A 12,918-nucleotide genomic window follows, 5' to 3' on the forward strand; every position below is an offset into this window, starting at 1 on the left:
CCTGGTCAATTAAGCATCGACTCTTGGTTTTGGCTCAGGTCATAATCTCACTTTCATGAGTTCAAGCCCCACATCAGGCTCTGCACTGATAGCGTGTAGCCTGCTTGGGATTCTCTTTCTCCCCCTCTCTCTCTGCCCCTCCCTCACACGTTGCACACAGACTCTCTCTCTCTCTCAAAATAAATAAATAAACTTAAAAAAAATACTCTTACTGAGAAATGCATGTTTCTTTTAATTCTTCTGCTGACTTTTTTTCCCCCTGATAACATTATGTAATTTTTTTAAGCAATAGATTTAAGAATATCAGAGTTGGAAGAGACTCCAGATATTTGTCATGCAATGTGTTATTTGACATAAAACTCTTCTACAATGTGCTTACTAAGTAGCCACTTAGCTTTTGCTTGATTACGTCCTGTAATAGAGAACTCACTATGTCCCCATGATTGCCCATCCTATTCTTAGTCAAGTCCTAATGATTATTTTTTTTCTTATTGTAAGTGTAATGTTAAATGTTGAATTTGTGTATTAGAGATTTTACATAGAGGGTTGAAAGATAAAATTTGTATAATAGGAGTTATATCTAGTGGCATTTTGAATAGTTATAACTATGCAACTCTTGGTCATTAGTTTAGTTAAGGCTTATTGGCTTATTAATGTCCTTTGTTGTTCCAAAATGATTCAAGAAGCTTCAGAGAAAAAACATGACAGGCAAGGTGAAAATTAAAATAAGTGAAGAAAAATAAAAATAAAAAAGCAAAAAAAAAAGGTAGGTAAAGAAAACAGTTTCAAAAGAAAAGGAAGGGAACATTTTTAAAAAAGGGAAATAGTATCAGCTAGAATTAAGTTTTCCATGAAATTTGTGATATTAGATACTTCATACTACTAATCCAAGTAGCCGAAGCAAAGAGAAGTACAAGATCATTTATGGTTAGGGAAGAGCTATTGTTGTCCTTGGTAAGCAAACCATGGGTCTTCCTAATGGACATATACTGTGATGCGCTCAAAAAAAGTCCTCAACTGTGTCTTCCCAATGGATATTAGAGAAAGCTTGCTGCTAACACACCACAGCAATCAAAGTGTAGGTTTGCTAAAGTAGCTCATTCAATTGTCCTATCAGGGACAAGTATGTCTGCTGCCTGGTAGTTTGGTTTGACTCAGGGATAATTTTGGAATATCAATATGGAGAGATAAACTGAACATCCTTCAATTAACCACTCCACAGAAATTCTATAATTGAACTTGATATGAATAGTATAACAGAAATTCCAGTGTTAATTTCTTTGAAAAGATTAAAAAGTATAGCATTTTGAAATGGTTTATTAAATAATATTCAAATGCTTTGACAATCAACTGGGCAACAGGGAGAGTTGATGTATTTTACAATAAAAAGAAACCAAATGAAGACAAGTCCCTGTGTAGATGACTCTCCTTGAGTGAGTTTGTTATTATACATTTTGGGTGGGTATGTATAATACACTATTTTACCATGCAGTCTAGAAATGCTCTCTGGAAAATAACGAACAACTCTAGACTAGTGGTTCTCAAACTTTAGTATACTAAAGAATCACTTGAGAACCTTGTCAAATATGCAGTTCTCCCCATTTTCAAGGATGATTTAGTAGATTTGTTTGGAACATAGGAATCTGAATTTTGCAAGTGATCTGTGGATGCATTTTGTGAAAAATTGCATTGAATATGGTAAATTTCTACTCCAGGGCTGAGATTATTTTACCGTTGGCCAAAATTATCAGTAGGTTATTATCGATGCATTTTGTTTCATTTAAATTTTTCCTCTTGGACGGGGAAGGTTATGTCTCTGTTTTATAGGATTTTTATAAAATTGCCTTTATTCATTTAAAACTCAATATTCAGAGGAAGATAGAGGAGATATCCTGGGGTAACATAAAAATCTCTCCTAGTTAAGAATTTTCAATGAACCTCTATCTTACGCCACCAAATTGCCAGCGAACAACTTTGTTTTTATACTGTATTAATATAGTTCATTGACTTTTAGTATTATTATTCTTGGAAACTTCTTTTTATTGTTCACAAGATGCCTGAGGGAGATCATGTTATTTATAGTTGTGTGGTTATAAACAGATTGAGAGATACAACCTGTGTCCCTAAGTATCTGAAAAAAAAAATGGGGCATCACAGGATAAAGAAGGCTGTTTTGCTTCTGGCAATCCACTTATCTTCCTGTGTACCCTGGTGACAAATGGATCATCTGGCTACCTGCTTGAGTGGCTCAGGTGAAGAATCTGCATATTTGAGCTCTTCTATAATCTGCTTTTTGAAAAGCAGAGCCACTAAAAACAATGTCATGCTTAAATTCACACCAGGAGCAATGACTGAATAAACTCTTACCTATCTGTCTTAAACCCTGGATTAATTTACCTAATCAGTTTCAACATTTCATTTTCAGAGTCAAATAGTGAAAAATGTAAAGCTCTTTTATTAAAATAGCAAAACAGGCACTGGGTTAGGTTTTGGGGAAAGAGGGATTGAAGAGGAAAGATGATATCCCCAAGGAGCTGGTATCTAACAACCCTACCTTGTCACTGGGCTCTCCACTGTTTTATCTCAACCTCTATCCCTGCCAGGTAACATCTTATCGTGAGACAGGTCACTGGGTGAAGAAACTACTTTACCAAGTTATTTTCTATTATCTTAAAAATATTATGTTTTGACAAAAAAGTGTTACTGTGTTTCTAATGTCATAAAGTAGAAGTAGCAAATGAAATTGGGTTTTTTAAGGAAAATTTTAGGCTGGGGAAAAAAGAAACATAGAGTAGGTAATGAAGTGGTTATGATTTTCTTTTCAACTAGGGAAAACATAATCACAGGGTTTTGTGCTGCTTATGCTGATGTTGTATACTTTCTTTCAAGGTGAGTGAGATGTTGGTAGTTATGTCCAGGTAAGCACTTGTGAGAATATTGAATGAGAGGATTTCTTTCATTGGTAAATAGGCAGTCTTTCCTGCTTGAAAGAATGTCCTCAAATAAAATCCCTTAAAATGGCTTTCGATGCAGAGTTGGTTGTAGTTTCTGTAGAAAAGCCAAGTCTAAGAAACACTGAGCAATCAAGAAGATATTTGATGAGTTAAAAAGGGTGGTTCTATTCTAGTTGGGTGGCAGAAAATAAAGTTAGGTGAAGTAGTAACTAATACATGATTTTAACAGGTAGAGTTATGGAGAAAATTAGATATATATCTTTGGAGTATTTAAATCTTATTCTAATTTATATATTATCTATGTTAGTATTTTCAGTAAATTTTTTGGTTGCTTTAAAAATTTTTTTTTATTATTACTTTTTTAATCTTTATTTATTTTTGAGAGAGAGACAGAGTGTGAGCAGGGGAGGAGCAGAGAGAGAGGGAGACACAGAATCTGAAGCAGGCTTTAGGCCCTGATCTGTCAGCACAGAGCCCGACGGGGAGCTCAGACCCAAGAACTGTGAGCTGAAGTCGGACGCTCAACCGACTGAGCCACCCAGGCGCCCTTGGTTATTTGTTTTATTAAATTGTCTTATTAAAAAGCAAAGCAAGTAAACTGGGGTGCCTGGGTGGCTCAGTCAGTTAAGCATCCAACTTCAGCTCAGGTCATGATCTCAAGGTTGGTGGGCATCTGGCTCTGTGCTGACAACTCAGAGCCTGGAGCCTTCTTCGGGTTCTGTGTCTCTCTCTCTCAAAGTAAATACACATTAAAAGAAAAAAAGGCAACCAAACTAAAACCATGAGTTTAGAAACATGTCATACATATATTTGGCTGCATTAATTGTATCTATGAGTTGTGTGGCTATCAGAACACAAGAGTTTAGGAAGAGACCACTGATTTAGCTATCTGAGGGATGCAGGAGGAAAGAGCTTTAAGCAGATGGGTTGGAAGATTAAATTAGTTTATGGCAAACATGGCATCTTCAGCTGACACTCTTCATGGAGGCGTGCAAATCATGACCTTTCCAGATTAGTTTCTCTGCTCACTTGCTCTTTTGGAGAGAACATTTCTTCTCCACATAGGCTTTGTCTTTACCCAATATTCATTTCGAACTTTTCCTCAAAACCTCTGCCCTGCAGGGAGATTTCACTGGGTCACTCTTCCTGATTGTCCTTTGAACTCTTCTGTAACTACATCCATTTCTCAATGGCTTTTTGGTGTCTTTGGTTTTACGCAGAAAATGCATCCCAAGGACAGACAAATGTAGTTGCTCCATTTGCAGTGTAGTGGCTCTTCTCAGAGTGGAGAGGAAATTTAAGACCAGTGCCTAACTGGGGATCAGGATGCCTGGTTTCTATTCCACATTATGCCCCTAGTTAGCCACGGTGGGCTAGCCAGGCATCTCTCCAGCACATAATTGGTGTTGAAAGATGAACTGAAACATTAAAATAGTTTTTATTTTTTTTATTAAAAAAATTTTTTTTCTTTTAGCATTTATTTATTTTTGAGACAGAGAGAGACAGAGCATGAACGGGGGAGGGGCAGAGAGAGAGGGAGACACAGAATCGGAAGCAGGCTCCAGGCTCTGAGCCATCAGCCCAGAGCCTGACGCGGGGCTCGAACTCACAGACCGAGAGATCATGACCTGAGCCGAAGTCGGACGCTCAACCGACTGAGCCACCTAGGCGCCCCTAAAATAGTTTTTAAAGAAATTTAAACACAGACTTGAATGGGGCAGCGCCACACAGTGAGCGATTAGGAGAAGGTGGATAGGAGGCAAGGAAAAGACCCCTAAACGAAGCAAGGAAACAAAGAAACTCCTCCCCTGGCTACCACCAAAAGCCTAGTTGGCTGTTTGCAATTGGTTGGTCCTTAGCGTTCTGTTTATGGTAGGCTGTTTGTGATTGGTTGTTGTGTGGGCTGTTTGTGATTGGTTGTTGCCTTAGCTTTTTGTTTCTGTCCACACCCCTGGCGTCTCGGCCTGACGCTTTAATGGCTTTCTTGTTTAATTTGACAGCGGTAGCACCAGCTCTCTGCAGGTGGAAGTAACGGGACAGATGAAGAAAAGGGTAAGAATATGTTTTGTAAACGGTAAAGTGCACTGTAAGTGCCAGGACTCATCCTTTTCAGTCTCCCCAATCTGCAGCTCAAGCCTCCTGTGCGTGGGGCCTGTGCAGTCACCAGGAGCCACTAAGGCCTCGTTCTCAGAAAGCCTCGCGCTTAGGTGAATGTCCTACTGTTGCCATCTTGAAATGCTGAACGGTTTTGTCTTCTACCTGTGTTTTATTAAGTGAAGGCCAGTGGGAAAATGGAGCACAGGAGGAGAGGAACGAAATATACTTAATACGCATGTCCGCAGCTTCTTGCCGCCTAATTACCTACAGCACAGAATCCCCTGATACTTGGGACTGATTAAGACTAGGCTGAGTGAGTGGTGGGCCCGGTCGGGTAGAAACAACTTGTTTCTAACACAGAAAGAATACAGTGATGGCCTTCTAAAAAAACATAAACAGTTAAGGAATTCTAGCATACTTTTCTTACCTGTGTTACTTCTTCGCATTAGCCAGCCATGTGCACTGAAAATAATAAAAAGAAAGGAAAAATAGGACTTCCGTTTCCCCCCCCCCCCCCTTCGGTACTTCCTTACACATCAGTCAGCCAAAGGTAAACAGTGTAGAATGTATGCACATTAGAGACATGAAATAAAAGGGGTGGTGATGGTTGTACAACAGTGTTAATGTACCAAGACCACTGAACTATACATTTAACAGCTAAGATGGTAAATTTTCTGTTATGCTTATTTTACCACAATTAAAAGTATTAAAAATTAAAGAAGTAAAACCAGTTGAGTTAGTGTTGTGGAATGTTTCTGCTGTTCTGGTGAGAATGAAACACATCTACATACACAAGCTAAGGTGTATGAATTACATTATTTTGTGGTGCCACATAGGAGTTAAATCCTCTCATGTTTTCCTTTACTGTGACATTGCAAAATATAAAGTGAATGGTAAAATTAATTCAATTTAAAGTTGTAATTTAAAAAATTTAGAATTATGGTAAATAGCAAATAATAAATACCATGAAAAGTTGAGAGACTGCAGACAAAAGGAAATATATAAAAAACATATTTTAGTACTTTTAGAGGAACTGTTTTTTCCTACTTACTACGCAAGGGGCCCCACATTTTCATTTTGCACTGGGCCTTGCAAATCATGTAACTAATCCTTTTCACCTGTGTTGTTTACATTGGTGAGGAATGTTTTGGGAAATGTTAAGATTGCACGTAACCCCACATACATAGTTTTGTGAGCACAAAATGCTCACAATAGAGATGTACACTTTTAATTTGAGCCTTTACCGCATGTCATGTTGTTAACAAGCTTATTCTGTGAGTTCTCTTGTATTGCTTTTTTCTTTGATTCATTTCTTGATACACGTGCTATTTGAGAGATGTATTCAACGTCTCAGCCTGGCATTAATCAGTGACAACATTTAACAATGAAAAGTTAATGAAGCAGAAAGGATTTTAATTGTTGCTAACCGTCTTTTCACTTTTTCTAATTGCTTTGTGGGTTTTCCATACATCTTCTTTAGGTTTAAAGAATTCTCTAAAAGACAGGAATAAAGAAAGAAAGAAACAGTTTTAAATTCTCGCATGCCTTTTCAAGTCGTTCTTACCAATTCTATAGCAATAGAAAGAAAAAAGGAATGTTTCCTGCAGTTATGAAGACCCCTCAGTGCTAAGTTAGACATTGAAGGTTGGTCGGCCTCTCTTTCAGTCACTCTTTACATCTGTACTTCCTTTTTATAACTTTTTCTATAGAATTTATGTCTTTAAATCCTCCCTATGCTAATATTTTCAGATTATTGATTACATAGAAGAAAGGAACACTTAATAAGTTTCTTCCTTCACTGTATTTCAATTTTTCCATTTTATCCCTTCCTCCTTTCCTGCACCTGTATTACTGACTCAAGTGCCTCTTATCTTCAAAGCATATTTGAGACCTGTGTCACAGCTGCAGGGAACCAGGCAGATATTGAACCTTAGAATCTTGCTTTTTTTTTTTCTTTTTTTAAGTGAAAGGGTCAGGAATATCCACTCCATTGCCCACTTGGTAGGTCACTCTAAACTTAAGCTCTTATTTTTATTTTCAAGGGATATAAAATATGCTGCCTTTGATATTAAGAAAGGTCCTATTGTTCTTCTGTCAATAGAGTTTGCACTTTGAGTTGTATTTTGACTTGAAGCAAGGATCCATCTATGTTGCCTTTCATGATCTGCTCTGGGACCAACAGCCAGCCTGAAAGGTACACTTAACTGGGGTGGTGGGTGCAGTTTAGTCAGTGGCTGAGAAACAGATTATCCACAAACCAGGTTTATTAGAACCTGATTCCTGTTACACTAAAATGCTCTACTTTGATACCGCCAAACCTAATGGACACTTCCCTGTGCTTGGTTAGCCCTACTTTGTAGCATTTGAACACTGATACCTGCTTTTTCTTCTTTCGGTTTCTAGGTCATCACTTTCTCTTTTTAATTCTTTATGGTTGTATGTCTTTTTTCAGCTGCTGCTTTCCTTTACCAGTTCCTCTTAAGTGAGAGGTTCTGCAATGCTTGATTCTCAGCCCTGTTTTCCTTTTACTGTATAGTATTTTCACTTGATCTCATTTAAAACCAGAGCTTCAGCTGCTTGGTGTGCCCTGTTGACCTGTCTCCTGCCTAGATCTCTTTCTTGAGTTGTTTTCTTTATTTTCATTGTATTAATTAGGAAAGTATCAGTGGTAATGAACAGAAAGTCTGATAAACAGCTGAAGAAAATAGGACATACTTTTTGTCACATACTGAATAATAAGTCGAGAGATAGTCCATGGCTTTTGCAGAAGTCCTTCTAATCATTAGTGATCCAAGTTCTGTCTGTCTTTTTGCTCCAGAACTGCTAGTGTATTCGCTTTTGTCCTACTGCTTGTTGCTTCCTGGTCATGCAAAGGCTGCTTTGTCTCCTGGCATCACATCCATGTTCCAGAAAGGGAACGTGGAGGAAGTGATAAACAGTTGAATCTGTATTTTCTTTATTAGAAGGCAAAATAGTCACTAAAAATCCCACCAAGCGTGTGTTCAGATATATTTCTGATGAAATGTCACTATCTATAACCTTACGGTGGATCATAAAATTAATTTTTAAGCTTTTTTCTTCTATGATCAAGATAGGAAAGGAGAATGTAGTTTTGAATAGTTTATCTGCAGTTTGGGGTAACCAATCCAGATTTTGGATAACTTTCCAGTTTTGGCCTGTTTTCATACTTGATATCTCTAACTGGATATTCCACAGATACCTTAAACTCAGCCTGTAGATTTTTTGGGAAGGGAGTAAAATGTGGAACAGGGAATGGCAAATGATAGGTTCCATGTTTTTGTGGTTTTAGTCCGGGGATGAAGTTCATGTCTCGGTGTAGGGCAGCTGAAATTGCCATAGAAAACCTGCTGGCTTTATGACCAGAGGAATAGAGGAGCCTGTGGTAGCTACAGCTTAAGGGAAGAAGAGAGAGCCAGAAAATGGAAGCCCTAGGTATGTGCAGAAACTCATACTTAACAAAATTATAAAAGATAATGGTACCTACGATTTTATACATTGGGTGATACAAAGTGTTGCTAGAAGGGTTCAGAGAAATTCAAGGGAGTCCAGGGGTGATTATAAGAGATTCAGGTAGACTTTCATAGAAATTGCAGCACTTTAACTGGATTCTGAAAGATTCATTTTATTTTCTCACGGAAGGATGGAAAAGATGCATGTCCAGTGAGCTATCAGAATCAATAAAACTTTTGGTGCCTGCAGCTTAAATCAGAGGGAAAATGGTATTGGGATTACTGTAGACATTCCTGTAGGGAAAATATGAGTCGCAAGGGCATTTGGGAAGCTCTTTAGAAATAACAAATACATGATGCCTATACCTGGACTTCCAGACAGAGAATGCTAGAAGCATCTGATTAACCCTCTCCTCTTTAGTTACTGACAAAGTAAGTGCTTTATAGCATTAATAGGTCACTGCAAGGTAGAAGAAAGCAAGATAAGGCCAAAGGAGAGAGAGAAACACCAAACACTGCATTTCTTTGTCAAAAACTCTAGGTACCTATAGTAATGTGTGAACTCCACCTAAAGGTTGGGCTGACCTAGACCACACATGTAAGGATAGACTCAACAATGCTAAAAATGAAAGGACTTAACTGAGATTTGAATTTCCATCTACTGCAGGTGAAATGGAGTTGGAATTTGTATCTAACCAAATTAATTTCCCGTATTTTCTGCTAAGTCAAAAACACGAACATTCTTCAGAATGATATTACAAAATCTAGAGACTCCAAAATACAATTTTGTGATGCTAAGAATAAAATCCATTTTTTGCTTAAAATATGAAGAACTAGGAAAATGTGATCATTTCAGGGGGAAAAACAATCAGTTGAGGTGAACTGCTGGGTGATCCATATCTTTATTTCTTAGACAAGACCTTTAAGTAGCTATTATAAGTATGGCGAATTAAGTAATGAAATAAAAGATAGGTTATCTCAGAAGATGAATGGAAAATTAAAAAAAAACACAAAAAGGGAATTATAGGGAAAAATATATCTGAAAGTTTAAGAAATTAGTGCATGGATTTAATAGCACAATAAATATGATAGAGTCAGTGAATTTGAGGAAAATAAACCCTAAAGATGAGAGATCAAATACATTAAAAAATGGAAGAGTTTCAGAGAACTGTTGAATAATTTCATTAAATTTAAAATATAGTTAATCAGATTATAGAATGAAACGAGAAAGAGAAAGGATCAGAAAAAAAATATTTGACAAAGTAATTGCTAAAACTTCCCAAACTTCTTGAATGAACATGATATCCCTATGGGCAAAATAGGTAGGCAGCTAACAAGGGTACTGTTAAATAGTCTTTTTTAATACTGATGAATAATTTAAACATAGCAAGAATACATGAGCTGAGGATGGTTTCCCTAATAAAAAGCCATGATCCTTTTCCCAGGTGCCTGAGACAGTTTTCAGATCCAGAAACCACTGACTAATGAGCTGGCAGTCCACAGAAGGAAGGACCCTGTAAAACCACTGGCAAATATATATTGTAATAATGCTTCCCAGGAAGGACCTATAGCTGTTTTCTTGGGTAAATGTATACTGGGGGGAAAAGGAATACCCAGACATTTTGAGGACTATCAGACACAGTTGAAGTTGACACAGATATCTGAAAACTGGAGGGGCAACATTGACCACTGTTAGAGTGGAAACTTATGGAGACAGTGTAGTAAATGGGAGTCCTGGCCCAATCTGGTTTATAGTAGGTCTACTGGGTCCATTTACCCAACCAATAATCATTCCCCTGGTCTCTGAATATACAAATGGTACTAACATAATTGGCCGTTAGAGTAACTCTAACTGCTACTTAGAGTCCTTGATCAGTAAGGAAGTAAAAGTAGTAGTGACAAAGGCTTCCCTCCCTTCAAGGTGCTGAGAAATAAAACACAGTACCTCATCCTGCTTATATGTGTGTGGAAGAGGGATTAGCAAAAATTGGTGCCATCTTTAAGAATCTCAAGAATGCAGAGGTGGTATTACCTATTGTATTTCCATTTAATTTATCAGTCTGGCTCTTGCAGAAACCAAAAGGATATTAAAGAATGACCGTAGTCTTAACTGTAAGTTTAACCAAGTTGTGGCCCTGATCACACATGCTGCATTAGACGTGGCATCTATTACTTGAGCAAATTAATATCGGTAAAAGTTAACGTTATGCATTCTTTTCTATCCCAGTCAGTAAAAAGGATAAACAGTTAACATGCACATGGAACAGATAAAAATATACACTTAAAATTTTGTCCTAGAGTTATGTTAACTCTTTCATGTCTAAGATTTCTTGGATGGGGCACAAAAACATGAACCATAAAAAAGAGGATGAATTGGATATTATTAAAATTAAAAAGTTTTGTTTTTTGAAAGACACCATAAGGAAAATGAAATTCAAGAAGAATTGTAGATTCTACAAGATAATGTAGAGCAACAGGAATTCTCATACATGTCTGGTATGGATGTAAACTCATAGGGCCACTTTGGAAAACTTGGTTTCTTAAGAGCTTAAACATATACCTACCACATAAGCCAGATATTCCACTCCCAGGTATTTTTATAGCAACTTTATTTACATTAGCATGAAATGGAAACAACCACTTGGTCCTCACCCACAAATCCAACTCATCTGTAGCAATAAGGAGGAGTAGATGGATGGTTGCCTAGGGCTGGGTTTGGAAGGAGGGATGAATTACAAAAGGATTCAAAGAAATTTGGATGATGATAGAAATGTTGTGATTGTAATTATAGTGGTTTTTATTCAGCTTTACATGTCTATCATAACTCATTGAATTATATACTTCAAGTGAGTATACTTTATTATACACAAATTATACCTCAAAATTGATTTTAAAAAATCTACAGTGATTTCCAGTACCTTTTAGGGGAAAGGCCAGTTTTGCTGGTTAGCCTAAAAATTCTTTTCAATTCAGCCCCATGGCTAATTGCTCTGGTCCCAACTGCTGGCACTTCTCCATATAAAGCACCATTACTTATACTTTCCAAGTGCATCATGCTCCTGCTGTTCAGCGCTCCTCTCCTTTCTCTACCACTGTAACTTTTATTGATTCTTTAAGAATCATCTCATGCATAGTCTTCTCTAGGAAATGTTTACTGGTTCTCTAGCATGAGTTGACGACTGTCTTGGGTGTTTCATTCCCCAGGGCCCCAGAACCCACCTGTCACATGACGGGCTGTGTAGGTACTGTTGCCTTCCTTAATCTCCTCACTGGATTTTGTATTTTGTAAGGACAGAGACTACACTATAGTCATTTTTTCTATCTTCACTGTCTGGCACAGAGTAGATATTTAGGTGTTTAATAACTACTTGCTGAACAAAGTATTAATATGTAAAGATAAGTTTCAGCATTTTATATTGTCATTATTTGCACTTTCAAGGCAATAGGACAATATAAGAAACTTCTGGAGGGAGAGGCTCATGTCTGAATGTTGTAGAAAGTAACAGGATTACTTTATGAACTCTGCCTCGTTCTTCCATACACTTTGTTTTTGTACTACAGAACTACTCTGTCGGTAAAACATGAAATAGATAGAACTTGATTATAGTCCCCTACTGTTCTTTTTCACAGCGAACGTTCAGCGTCAAGTGGCTTCCAGTTCTGCAGAGCACCCTTTCATCATGCTGAAATGCGACTGGCCTCCTGTGTCTTCTCTCCCCAGGCATTGCTCTTATTTCACCTGGTTCTTGTCTGTCCCATTTTGTTCAGTAATTTCTAGGCTTCTTTGAAATTTCATGCCCCCCCCTTTTTTTTTTTAATCAAGATTGCCTAATAAAAAATAATGGTAAGATTTCAAGCCTGATACACAGAGTGGTCCCTGATTAGGCTGAGAATTACCGTGTTTGGAATCTATTGTTGATATCATGTTTTTGGAGCTTGAGGGTTGCATGAAATTGTGTAGCATGTACATCTTTGGGATAGCCAAGGCCTTTTGGTTTTTGGACATGACAGACTCTAGGTTTCCAGGTTCTATCCTAGAAGACAAAATGACTACAGAAGGAAAAGGTGCTAGGATTATATATGTCTTGTGCCTTTTTTTTTTTTTTTCAATAAAGGGAACTGATTTTTTTTTTTTTAATGTTTATTTTTGAGAGAGAGTGAGAGCATGTGAGCTGGGGAGAGGCAGAGAGAGAGGGAGATAGAGAATCCAAAGCCGGCTCCACTTTGTCAGTGCAGAGCCCCACACAGGGCTCAAACTCACAAACAGATCATGACCTGAGCCGAAGTCAGACGCTTAACCAGCTGAGCCACTTGGATGCCCCTTGTGCCTTTTACTCATAAACTGAAAATGGTCTCTCTCTTTTTTTTTTCTTGACATACATGTGATTTGTTTCTTT

General features: G+C 37.6%; 1 long non-coding RNA gene across 1 annotated transcript; it reads left to right on the forward strand.

Annotated features, from left to right (window-relative positions):
* The first annotated feature begins 4,910 nt into the window (after positions 1 to 4,910).
* LOC109248449 (uncharacterized) lies at positions 4,911 to 12,383 on the forward strand. Its single transcript, XR_002072061.2, has 2 exons — positions 4,911 to 5,006; positions 12,152 to 12,383. It is a non-coding gene; the product is annotated as an uncharacterized LOC109248449 (long non-coding RNA).
* Positions 12,384 to 12,918: the final 535 nt, after the last annotated feature.

The sequence above is a fragment of the Panthera pardus genome, unplaced genomic scaffold (genome assembly GCF_024362965.1).
Source record: "Panthera pardus isolate Hobbes unplaced genomic scaffold, ASM2436296v1 HiC_scaffold_8, whole genome shotgun sequence".
Taxonomy (NCBI): Eukaryota; Metazoa; Chordata; class Mammalia; order Carnivora; family Felidae; genus Panthera; species Panthera pardus.